Source organism: Balaenoptera borealis, assembly GCF_965194805.1.
Source record: "Balaenoptera borealis genome assembly, chromosome: 20".
NCBI classification, from domain to species: domain Eukaryota; kingdom Metazoa; phylum Chordata; class Mammalia; order Artiodactyla; family Balaenopteridae; genus Balaenoptera; species Balaenoptera borealis.
The window spans coordinates 35951100-35964347 of record NC_138879.1 but is presented as its reverse complement, the minus strand read 5'-3'; the positions used below and the strand labels follow the sequence as shown (position 1 = coordinate 35964347).

General features: G+C 42.6%; 1 pseudogene across 1 annotated transcript; it reads left to right on the top strand.

The window, feature by feature from the left end:
* The first annotated feature begins 3617 nt into the window (after positions 1 to 3617).
* Positions 3618 to 5329, top strand: LOC309618399 (high mobility group protein B3 pseudogene; annotated as a pseudogene). Its single transcript has one exon. The product of its transcript is annotated as a high mobility group protein B3 pseudogene (transcript).
* Positions 5330 to 13248: the final 7919 nt, after the last annotated feature.

The window sequence follows — 13248 nt, the reverse complement described above, 5'->3', positions numbered from 1 at the left end:
GTATATGCTCTGGAATTGACTCCTTGGTCTGTTATTTATTAGCTGTGGGTTCATGGGAAGTTCCTTGACCCCAGTCTGTCTCTCTGTAAAGGTGGTAGGTGTAGTACTAATAGCATCAACACGTGGGGTGGCTGTAAAGGTTAAATCAGTTAAAGCAAGTACGGTAGTTGAGCACTCCCTTCCGCCATTGTGAGGCAGCCCCTCCTTTAGAAGAGAAATCTCTGTCTCTTCCCAGTCTTCCCTGTAGCAGCACCATCCATTGAGTTGTTCCAGGCACAGACCAGCATGTCAACCTTTGAAACCTCTTTCCCTGACACCCCACCCCACCTCCTGCAGCAAGTCCCCCAGTGAGTCCCGGCCTGTCAACTCAACTTCCGGAACAGCCCACGTTTCTCCTTCTTCCTTGCTGAGCCCAGATGCGAGCCACCGTGCCGTCTCCTACAGACACCGTGGCAGTGGCCTCGGAAGTGGTCTCCACAGCTTCAGACCTCCCAGTGGCTTCCCTTCACACTTAAAATCCAGGCTCCCCAGGCCTTGGCCTTGCCTAGAAAATCCGCAGATACCTGCCTGCCTGCCTGCACCTCCCCCCTCCCTCCTACCCTGTGTTCTCCAGCTGTCTTCAATTGCTAAAACACACAACCTCGTTGCTTTCCTTGGGTCTTTGCATTCCATTCGTTGTTTTCTCTGCTTAAATGCAGCCTCCAAAGAGAGGCCTTCCCTGAGCACCCAAATCTAAAGTAGCCCCCAAGTCCCTCTCTGTTTCGACACTTAAAATCCTCTGCATGCCTCATCCTCTGATCCTCTTGGGTGTTTGTTGTCAGCTCTCTCCCTCACTAGAATGTAAGCTTTTTGTGAGTAGCGGCCTCTGTTGGCCCAGTGCCCAGAGTGTCTTTATTTTACAACATGGAAAACTGGGATGATGGTTAAGGTGACACCTACCGGCTCCGCTGTTTAACAGGCCTCAGGCAAGTTACCTAGCCTTTCTGTGCCTCAGTTCCCCTGTCCATAAAACTGGCATATACTTGTATTGATCTCATAGTTAAAGCACTTAGAACGATGACCGGTGCCTGTCAAGCTCACGATCAATGGTAGCTAGTATTGTCGTAGCTGGCACTCGGGTATCTGTGGAGGGAAGAAATGATGTCAGATGCAGCAACCAGCTGTCTTTTAAAAATTCAGAAAGTGTGAACAGGTAGTACAGTCATGGGGTGAAAAACCAAAAGGTTCTGCCTTCCAGCGCTGGTTCTCAGCCACCCAGTCTCCCTGTCCCTGCCTCAGTCACGGTGACCTCTTACCAGAGTTTGAAAGTCAAACTTGTAGGACAGCCTTGAATGAAACTGCTAAGATATATATTGCTCAATCGGATCAGCTAGGTTCTCACTAGCAAAGGCAACGACCCACCCTTTCCTCTTTAGCTTTTCAGGGGAGAGGTGGTTTTACCAGATCTGTGGAGGGAACGCCTCCTGGGCTTTAAAGACGCAGGTTGTCATTGGCTGTCATTCAGTATTATGTTAATTAAGTGTGGCTGTTTTAAAAATTGTTAAATTACATTTCCAGTTAAAAATGTTAAAATGAGTTGGTAAGTGGTAGCATTTGAAAGATTGTATTGGAAGGGCTCTTTCTCTTTTTTCCAGTAGAAGTAGAAACGGGGAAACGATCTCGCCCTCAGTGTAAAGTGTGCGGCTATCACAGACCCAGCAGTGACTTGCGAGTGAAAGTCAAGACTATACTTTCAGGGATCATTTCTATAGTTTGTTACTAGAGAAGTTTCTCTGGACGTGTAGAGCACCCGAAACCACGAGGAGGAGACGCAGTGTTCTCTTCTGAGCGTGAAGCTGGCTCTTGGCGTTGCCTTTGCAGCTGTCTCTAGCCGTTGATGATCGTTCTTCTCTTCCTTAGGGAGAGAAAGAGGGAGAGAACGCCGTCTGAGTGGTTTCGTTTGTCCTTGTGTCTCGTGAAAGAGCAGTGGGGGTGGTATTTTTCGGTTTTCTCTTTCTAGTTTGTTTCAGTTTTGTGTCTTGCGATAGTCCGTAGGTAGTTTGAGCTTGTGGTGGTTTGTCGTGTGGTTTCAGCCAGTGTTCAAGTTTTCCTGCTGTCTTTGCTGTTTTTCGGTTCTTTGGTTACTGTTTTTTGTTCTTCAGAATCCGAAAGGATCTTCGTTGTATTTTTTACTTGTAGGAGGGAGTTCCTTTCCAACGGGATTACCCTCATCCCTTAATTGTAATCTTCGGAGGTGGTTTTGTTCCCTGTCAGTGAAGTCCGTTGTGTTTATCTCCTATTTCTTTTCTCCAATCATTTGTTGATTAAGGGTAGTTTTTTGAGTGTATTTGCTTTTTAAAAGTTTTTGATGATGAATATTCTAGAGTTGAAGGGTACACATTATAAGTTTCCGTTTCCTCCATCTCTTAGGGTTATTTCCAAGATTAAAATGGCGTGATCCAAGTTAGGGGGTTAGTACATGGCCTGGAACATATTAAAGTACTATAGAAATGGTAGCTTTTTTTTTTTTTTCAAAGAAAAGGATAGCTTATCTTGAAGTGATGGTCTTTGTTGGTAGGGGTTAGGGTGTATAACCTTTCGTATTCTGGTGGCAAGTTATTTTTTCACAAATATAGTCTACGTGAATTCCCTGGTGGTTAGGACTCAGTATTTTCACCGCCAGGGCTCCGGTTGGTTCCTGGTCAGGGAACTAAGATCCCGAAAGCTGCGCAGCGGGGCCAAAAAAGACAAAAGATGAAAATATACTGTAAACAGACCTGCTGATGTTTAAAAATAAAGGTGATAACAGTCTAAAGTTTAAAAAAATTTCAGTAAAAATGTACAGAATTACCACATTTTGGGAATCCCTCCGGCTCCCCCAAAGCACCAGAACACCACAAAACTACAGTTTTTCATACTTTTTCATATTTTTTTTTTTTTCTGAATTTATCTTTGGCTGCGTTGGGTCTTATTTGCTCTGTGCAGGTTTTCTCTGGTTGTGGCAGGCGGGGCCTACTCTTCATTGAGGTGCGCGGGCTTCTCATTGCAGTGGCTTCTCTTGTTGTGGAGCATGGGCTCTGGGTGCGCGGGTTTCAGTAGTTGCAGCACGTGGGCTCAGTAGTTTTGGCTCAGGGGCTCTAGAGCGCAGGCTCAGTAGTTGTGACGCACAGGCTTAGCTGCTCTCTGGCATGTGGGATCATCCCAGGCCAGGGCTCGAACCTGTGTCCCATGCATTGGCAGGCCCATTCTTAACCACTGCACCAGCAGGAAGCCTTCTTCATGTTATTCTTGAAGGTGATTTTGTCAGTCTATGGCAATTGAGTCTTTCCCCCCCCCCCCTTCAATGGGTGTTAATGTAGTTAGTATACTCCATCTGCCTTTTTGAATGAAGGGTTTTTGTGCTGTTGACAGTTTTACTGGGTAAATTAGGCCTGGAATATACTGCAGGGAAATAGATACATGTCTGGTCCTTGATACTCAGTTGGTTGACAAACAGATCTTGTAGTGAGCAGTAGGAGAGGAAGGTTTACAAGGGAAATGGATTTAAAGTAGCTTTAAACGTAATTGTGATATATCCTTAATTGTTTTAAGATGGTTTGTTCTTTTCCCCCTCAGTGCTATGATTTTTTCTTTTATGATACTTGTTTAGCTAAATGCAATTTAAAATTCGCCTGAGACTAGCGAACAGTACAGTCAAGATGGCTAAAGGTGATCCCAAGAAACCAAAGCGCAAGATGTCTGCTTATGCCTTCTTTGTGCAGACGTGCAGAGAGGAACATAAGAAGAAAAACCCTGAGGTCCCTGTCAATTTTGCAGAATTTTCCAAGAAATGCTCTGAGAGGTGGAAGACAATGTCTGGGAAAGAGAAGTCTAAATTTGATGAAATGGCAAAGGCAGATAAAGTGCGCTATGATCGGGAAATGAAGGATTACGGACCAGCTAAGGGAGGCAAGAAGAAGAAGGACCCGAATGCCCCCAAGAGGCCACCGTCTGGATTTTTCCTGTTCTGTTCTGAATTCCGCCCAAAGATCAAATCTACAAACCCTGGCATCTCTATTGGAGACGTGGCGAAGAAGCTGGGCGAGATGTGGAATAACTTAAGTGACAGCGAGAAGCAGCCATACATCAACAAGGCAGCAAAGCTGAAGGAGAAATACGAGAAGGATGTCGCAGACTATAAGTCTAAAGGGAAGTTTGATGGCGCCAAGGGTCCTGCTAAAGTTGCCTGGAAAAAGGTGGAAGAGGAAGATGAAGAAGACGAGAACGAAGAAGAGGAGGAGGAGGAGGAGGAGGATGAATAAAAAAAACTGTTGATCTGTCTCCTTGTGAATACCTTAGAGTAGGGAGCGCCGTGATTGACACACCTCTCGCCCGAGACGTGTCTGTTGCCCTCATTAGGTTGAATTACCCAGTTGGATCATGATCATATCGTAGTCTCAGAGTGCTCTAGCAATTGTCAGTGGTTTACATGAAGCGGCCATGGGTATCTGGAGCACCCGGAAACTGTATCAAAGTTGTACATATTTCCAAACATTTTTAAAATGAAAAGGCTCTCGTGTTCTCCTCACTCTGTGCACTTTGCTGTTGGTGTGACAAGGCATTTAAAGATGTTTCTCGCATTTTCTTTTTTTTTTTTAATTTGTGAGGTGGTGTGTTAACTCTATGGTCGTTGACTAGGAATCCTGAGTTCTCAACTGTACATATCTATAGTTTGTAAAAAGAACAAAGCAACCGAGACACACTCTTGACGCCCTTTGCTTGGCGTGGAGGCTGTAGGAGCGATGCCTTCCGCAGGGGCCGTAGCTCAGGGCGTGCACTGTGGGGCTGGAACTGTGGACACTGCAGTGGGCATCCATTTAGCTTCAGGTTGTCTTGTTTCTGTATATAGAGACATAGCATCCCGCTGCCATTCTTAGCTGTGGAAAGGGGGGGGGGGTCAGCTGGCATGAGAAGTGTTTTGGATCCTTTTTAGTTGAAGTGCGGTAGTTTTAAACTGTTTGTTTTTTAAACAAACCATAGAACTCTTCATTGTCAGCAAAGCCAAGAGCCACTGCATTGATGAAAGTTCAAGAACCTTCTGTACTAAACACGATCTGCAATGTTCTGTTATTTTTTTTTGTATGTTTAGAATGCTGAAATGTTTTTGAAGTTAAATAAACAGTATTACATTTAAAAAATAAATAAATAAATAAAATAAAATTCGCCTTGTCAGTCTAGTACGCTGATTTGTTTTTCATTTTCTTCATCTAAACATTTTTCTTTTGATTTTTGAGATTCCCTTTTAAATTTTTCCAGGCTAATAAGTCAGATATTTTTCCTGACATCTACTTTAGGAATCTACTCTGGTTTTATGCTGGGTCTCTTAATATATAACGCTTGTCATTGAACCGTGGGCTAGAAAAATCAACAAAATCTCTTAATTCTACTGAATATTATGTGATATAGTTCCCTTTAAGTAAAAGCAGGCTTAATTTCCTGTTGGAGGTGGTAATGCCTTTGAAAACTGACCTTATTAAACAGCATATATTCAGGGAATTCCCTGGTTGTCCAGTGGTTAGGACTCCATGCTTTCACTGCCGAGGGCCTGGTTTTGATCCCCGGTGGGGAAACTAACATCCTGCAAGCCGTGCAGCGCGGCCAAAAAAAGAAGAAGGAAAGATAAACAGGGGCTTCCCTGGTGACACAGTGGTTAAGAATCCACCTGCCAATGCAGGGGACACGGGTTTGAGCCCTGGTCCAGAAAGATCCCACATGCCGCAGAGCAACTAAGCCCGTGCGCCACAACTACTGAGCCTGTGCTCTAGAGCCCGCGAACCACAACTGCTGAACCCATGTACCACACCTACTGAAGCCCACACACCTAGAGCCCGTGCTCTGCAACAAGAGAAGCCACTGCAATGAGAAGCCCACGCACCGCAACGAAGAGTAGCCCCCGCTCACCGCAACTAGAGAAAGCCCGCGAGCAGCAACGAAGACCCAACGCAGCCAAAACTAAAAAGTAAATGAAGAAATAAAAGAGGTTATTTTAACCAGTGGAATCAAAGATATACATATATTCTAAAGTTGCTAACCTGCCTTTATGAAAGTGGTATCATACTAAACACATTCTGCAACTTGCTTTTCTCATTTTTTTTTGAAATTCACATATTTATTTCAAGAAACATGAAAAGACAACAAAATCATGAGAAATCAACCTGTGCAATATCGGCAGATATTCAGAGGCCTCTGTGCTGTTTGTTGTTGTTGTTGTTTTGTTTTGGTTTTAATGCTTAAAGAAAATAGATGATAATTTGATACTGTAAGTTTATCTGTATAATTATTTATTTGGTTGTTTATTCAACAAATATGGAGCAGAGGGAATTTATACAGGAGCAAAAGAACAAAGGAGCCTACAAATGGCAAGTAGTTTAGTGTGTGTGTGTGTGTGTGTGTGTTGTGTCTGAAGGATAGGGTATGTACGAGATGTTTTAGGAAGTAAAGACAAAGGCAGCTTGGAACCAGACTATAGGATGCCATAAATCCCAGGTTAAAGAGCTTCTACTGAAACGGAGCAGGACGCTATAGACCTTGCCCCCGATGTCCTCAGCCTGCCTTTTGTCTGTGGAAAAACTTTAGCCAAAGAATAAGTTTTTTTTTTAAACTTTGGGTTTTTATTTATTTATGGCTGTGTTGGGTCTTCGTTTCTGTGCAAGGGCTTTCTCTAGTTGCGGCAAGTGGGGGCCGCTCTTCATCGCGGTGCGCAGGCTTCTTATTATCGTGGCCTCTCTTGTTGCAGAGCACAGGCTCCAGACACGCAGGCTCAGTAATTGTGGCTCATGGGCCTAGTTGCTCCGCGGCATGTGGGATCCTCCCAGACCAGGGCTCGAACCAGTGTCCTCTGCACTGGCAGGCAGATTCTCAACCACTGCGCCACCAGGGAAGCCCCAAAGAATAAGTTTAATGAGATAAGTGATAAAATACAGAAGCAAAGAAAAGCAGTCAAACAGGACAAAACAATAATAGTTTAGTCAGTAATCAAAGTGAAGGACCTTTAGTTCCTTCTCGAGGGTTATAGATAATATTCTGAGCCACATCCCGTGCACTGTCTTATATAGATACTGAAACCCCAACCAGGTGGAAGAAGTTAACTACATGATGACCAGGCTGTAGTCATGACATAAGCTGCCACAATTCTGAGAATTTGCCGCAAAGAAATGGAAACAAACCAGCCCTGGAACTGAAGATTAACTGTACCCAAAACAATCACAATGGCGCTGGTTAGACCACTGCATGACCAATTTCAAGATGACTCTCAGAGCTGACCGTGCTGGTTCTGCATGTAGTCCTCTCCCTCGCTCTATAAAAGCTCTTGTCCACTGGTTGGGGTGGGGGGAATCGGCCTTTGGACAGGAGTCCACCCCCCCAACCCCCACCCCGTTGCCTGCATCAAAATAAAGCAAACTTTCCTGTCCACCAAGCTTGCATCTTTATTGGCTTTTGAGCGGCGAGCAGCCGGACCCCACTTGTGATTACAGTACTATACATAGCAGGACATGGGGTGCCACTGAATTTTGCATTCCTGAAAGCACCTGTATTACTTGCACAAAATAGATTATTTTTTAAGCTTAAATCCTATTAGTGATTACAAGAATGTTGAGATTTTAATTTTTAATATTTATAGAGTAGTTGTTACTTGCTAAACTCTGTTAGATACTTTAAATCCATCATTTTAGCTAATACCACTCATTGATTGAACTCCCTAAAGTTGCGTGCCTGCTTATTAGTTTTTTGCTTTCAATAGTGCATCTTGTCTATCTCTATTCTAATTGATACAGATCTAATTCATTTAAATTAATTGCTTAATATTTTATTATCTGTATGTACCATAATTTATTCAGCTGTGCCCCTAATGGTGGATATTAAGATTTCTTTCTTTTTTTGCAGTTTTGTATCACCAGAAACAATGCTTTGATAAAATACTTTGTAATGAATCTTTACATAATGGGTTTTTAATATTCAAAGCAGGATTTCTGGTTCAGATTTTTAATAGATACTGCTGCATTGCTTTCCAAAAGCATTGTAACAGTTCACACTGCCAACTGCCTTTAGGAGTGTCCGTTTTCCCACCTCTTCTCCACTGAATGTTTTCTCATTTTTCAGTTTTTTTCAAGCTTTATGGGAAGTTTAACTTTCTTCCCACTATTTCAAGCCAGGCACCATGTTGTATTGGTTTATTGAATATTCCAGAGTTAGGTGAAATATCCACCGTTTCGAACGTTCCTGGCAGAGAGAACAGCTTGTGCAAAGGAACACGATGAGTATGTGGAAGACAGTACGTGGTTCATTATGGCTGAAGTGAGGGGGAGGGAATTTGGTGCAAAATAAGGCTGGAGAGGTGCGTGTGAGCCAGGCTGTGCTGGACCTTGTAAACTATTTCTTTTCTGGCCTTGGCCTTGTGTCATGCGGGATCCTAGTTCCCTGACCAGGGATGAAACTGGCTCCCCCTGCGGTGGAAGCGGAGTCTTAACCACTGGACCCCAGGGAAGTCCCTGTAAACTATTTAGAGAAGTTCTGTCTTTAGCCAAGAGTTGGGAAGCTACTAAAGCTTTAAGCAGGGTAATGATGTATTATCCTGCTTATTTAAAGACAATTTTTATCTACATAACTATTCCTTGGTTTGGAAAAAAATCCCAAACAATATTTATATGTTTGTTATTTTGATCACAGCATAAATGGTGTGCTTTGCAAACGTCATAGTTTTTGGCTTCGGTCTTTGCTTTCAGCATCCACTTTGTCTTGTAAGTTTTTCTCGTGAGACATCTCCTCTCTTCCTACGCCAGTCTAAAAGGAGGCGAGTCCTCAAGCTGCGGCGCACGTTGTAGTCGTCAGCGTTTTACGTAATCCTGATGCTGCGGAACTGCCGCGCGAAACGGGGCGGGGTTGGAAATAACTGGCGTGTGATTGGCTGTTTAAAAACTGTATGTTAATTAAATTGACAACTTGAAATGTCTTCTGAAACGCAGAAGGGTTCAAAACGCTTTGTTGGGCTTCGGTATTGGAAAGATTCTTCAGACAACATATTCCAGTGTACGTTTCAAGAAGAATAGTGCTGTAAGAAAAAGTAACCATCAGTAAATTATGTGTGCATTTCCTACACCTCGGAAAAACAGAAACAATTGTGTTAAGACTATACTTTCAGGGATCATTTCTATAGTTTGTTACTAGAGAAGTTTCTCTGAACGTGTAGAGCACCCGAACCCACGAGGAGGAGATGCAGTGTTCTCTCCTGAGCGTGAAGTTGGCTTTTGGTGTTGCTTTTGCAGCTGCCTTTAGCCGTTGATGATCGTTCTTCTCTTCATTTTGGAGAGTGAGAGGGAGATGAATGCAGTCTGAGTGGTTTCGGTTTGAACAATTATCAGGAGTAAACTTGTTTTTTTTTTTTTTTGATTGAATTTCTGGGAGGTGTGATGGTATGTGCAAATATTACTTACCACAAAGAGGAGGAGTAAGGTTTTTTTTTTGTTTTTTTTTTTTGATTTTGGGGTTTTTGAGATGGGTGTAATTGAGAGTTAGGTCTTTTTGTTCTTTGTGCTTTTTTTTTTTTCTAATTGGGTAGTGCATGTAGTGAGGTTTACTGTTGTACTTAGTTTTGAAATTTTTTTTTTTTTTAGCAGCTGGGTGGCGTAGTGATGTTGAGTCTTTCATGTTGTGTTTCATTCAGCGTATGATGTAGTTAAGTTATTATCTGCTGGGAAATTATGAAACGCAGAACAGTTTTAATTCGCTTTTCCTTTTCGCGTAGCAGCGTGAGGTGAAATGTTTTTTAGCAACATTTTTCTGTATACAGCACTTGAAGGTAAAGATTGTGGGGTTTTTTTGTTTGTTTTTTATATTTGTGAACCTCAAGTAATTTTCACTTTTATATATTCCAGTTTACCAATATTTACCCTATGGTTTCTTCTGTTGCTCTTTTCTTTTTTTTTTTTTTTTTAATATTTTATTTATTTATTTATGGCTGTGTTGGGTCTTCGTCTCTGTGCGAGGGCTCCCTCCAGTCGCGGCAAGTGGGGGCCATTCTTCATCGCGGTGCGCGGGCCTCTCACTATCGCGGCCTCTCCCGTGGCGGAGCACAGGCTCCAGACGCGCAGGCTCAGTAATTGTGGCTCACGGGCCCGCTCCGCGGCATGTGGGATCCTCCCAGACCAGGGCGCGAACCCGTGTCCCCTGCATTGGCAGGCAGACTCTCAACCACTGCGCCACCAGGGAAGCCCTGTGGTTTATTTTTGATTTGTGACCTTTTCTGTTATTTTGACTTCTGAAGGTTTTCATTCCTTTTCTTAAAAAAAAAAAAAGTTGCATTATTAATACATTGAAAGTACTGTAAAAACAAATTTTAATTTTTTTTTGTATTTGTGTTGACCTTGGTGTTTGTTTTGCAGGAGTGTATGTCGATGCAGTTAACTCTCTGGGCCAGACAGCGCTTTTCATTGCGGCATTGTTAGGCCTTACGAAATTAGTTAATGTCCTGGTGGATTATGGATCGGATCCAAACCAGTAAGTAATAATAACATCACTATCTAGAAAATATGCTCTTAAAATAAGTTGAGGTATTTGGAAACTAATTTGATAAGATATTAAAAGAACTTGCACTAATTTATATCAATGAAATACATTTGTATACCTAACGTTGAAGCATGCTTTTATTTCACCGTTTTGGTTGCGTGACTTGCAGTGTCTTAGTTCCCCAACCAGGGGATAGAACTTGGGACCCCAGCAGTGGAAGCACAGAGGCCTAACCATTGGACCACCAGGAGATTCCCAGAAACATGCTTTTAACTGTAAATAGAGAGTTTTCTGAGCAGTTTTATTAGGCCCTATGAAATAAGTGAACCTTTCTACTCATTTAGTCATTAACAAGTACTGTTTATGTATTCCCACCGCGCATTATAGTTTGTATGATTTGCTTAAGTACTTTAACGTATCCCACAACCAAGTTCTTCACCAATTAATATATTTGGCACCACTTTGTCAGGATGACTTTTGTAGTTGTGGTTTAAAAGAATCTGAGTCCAAATTTTAATATGGAACAGCAACACAGTGTAACGAATCAACAGCAAGTGAACATTTCTTCTCTTTGTGTAGGATTTTTGCTTTTTCCAGGGCCTTCCCAGGCACTAGCTCACTAGAGCTTTACAACCACCTCCTCAACAGGGAACAGCAGGTATTTTTACAGTTCCCATTGGACAGAACCAGAAACAGATTTCGAGCGTTTCTGTGATTCCAGCTGATTGTCACAGGAATGCCAGAATATGCACAATCATAAGTCATAAAATAGCTTTCCCATCTTACATAAGGAGGCCGCTTAATTTTTTTTTTTTTAAGTATTGATGTTGAAAGCTTGTTGTTGTTGTTATAAAATTGTTTGCTTAGTGGGAAAAACCTTGGAAGCTTGGAGAAGTATAAAGGAAAAAACCATTCAGAGTGAGAATTCCGAAACCCAGACATAACACAGTGAACATTTTGCTTTGTTTCCTTCCAGAATTTTTCTGGACTCGCATATTTGCAAATATTTGCATATTTCTCTACTGTATCAGTGTTTAATGTCAAAACTCAGAAATAAAGGGCTATCTCACTTGATGTTTGCAGATAACAGCTTTGTAGAGAGGCCATATTGGTGCTGCAGTTCCTCAGCAAAAATGCAGCATTTTCTAGTCATCTGCATTTGCATCTGTTTTGTGGAAGTTTAGAGCTAGGTTCTTTAAAGAACAAATCATTCAAACCCTTAATATTCCAGATTAGGGGGCTGATACCCAGAAAGTTTAAATGGCTGGTCCATAATGGTGCATTGTGGTAATGATAGGGTTTGAGACCAGGAGCCCAGCATCTGAAGAACTCAGAAGTTCCCTTTTAAGAAATCCCCATGATGCCAGGGGGAGGTGGGAAAGGACAATATCAAGAGGAAGAAGGCAGACCCTGTAGCTTCTTATTTTGTGGCAGGAATGCTTTCATGTGCTTTAAAAATATTTTCCATCAAGGGAAGGGAAATTTCTGGGGGCAAGTTGTATTCCTAAGTGCTTAATGGAACTGCTGTGATGGCCTGGGCTTATTGAGGTCACAGAGTCAGATGCCTGAAGGACTAAGTGGGGTCAGTGGGTACAGGCTCTGTCTAAGGAGCATCTGTTGCAGCTGGGCAGAAAAGGAAGCCATGGAGGCCAAATCTTCCAAATTTCCAAGAGGCTGGAAATCCCAGTTTTTATTGTGAAATCCCCAAAGTGTTAAATATTGTCCATTACTTTAAGTTATTTTTTAAAACACTATGTGGACCAAATAAAACATGCCTCTGGGTTGCCAAATCAATCTGTGGGCCTCCAGTTTTCAACCTCTAGGATAAATTAATAAAACAATACACATTTTGATATTACTTGGACCTGGATTCCCTTGTAAGGGTTAATTGGGTATAAAAAACATTATTTCTTTCTTCCTTAGCATTCACAAGAAATGACAGATAATATCTTCTCTCTCCCTACCCAGCTCTCTTACTATTTATGGGAAGAATGATTAGAAGGCTGTAAAACATTATACAAATTTATTTTTAAAGCAAGGAGGATATTACATTTCCCATAGTGCAGTGTGCTGGACTACTTATCAGACCCAGCAGTAAGGGAGAGCTCACAATGAGATATCCTAGTGGTTCCCAGATGCCTGGGTACAGGCCAGCCTCATTGGCATCAGCTGGGGAACTTGTAAAAAGTACACATTCCTGGGCTCCACGCTTGCAGGTTATGATTCAGTCTGTTGTGTAGTCTGAGAATCTGTATTTTTGACAAATATCCCAATGACTTATTAAGTAAATTATGGTACATCTGTACATTGGAATACCATGCAGCTGTTAAAAAAGAATTGAGGTGGGTTCTCATATGGAAATTTCTCCAAGATATACTTTTTTAAAAAATATTTATTTATTTATGTCCGCATTGGGTCTTCATTGCTGCACGTGGGCTTTCTCTAGTTGCGGCGAGCAGGGGCTGTTCTTTGTTGCAGTGCGCAGGCTTCTCATTGCATTGGCTTCTCTTTGTTGCGGAGCATGGGCTGTAGGCGCGCGGACTTAAGTAGTTGTGGCACGTGGGCTCAGTAGTTGTGGCTCGCGGGCTCTAGAGCGCAGGCTCAGTAGTTGTGGCGCATGGGCCTAGTTGCTCCATAGCATGTGGGATCTTCCCGGACCAGGGCTCGAACCCATGTCCCCTGCATTGGGAGGCAGATTCTTAACCACTGCGCCACCAGGGAAGTCCC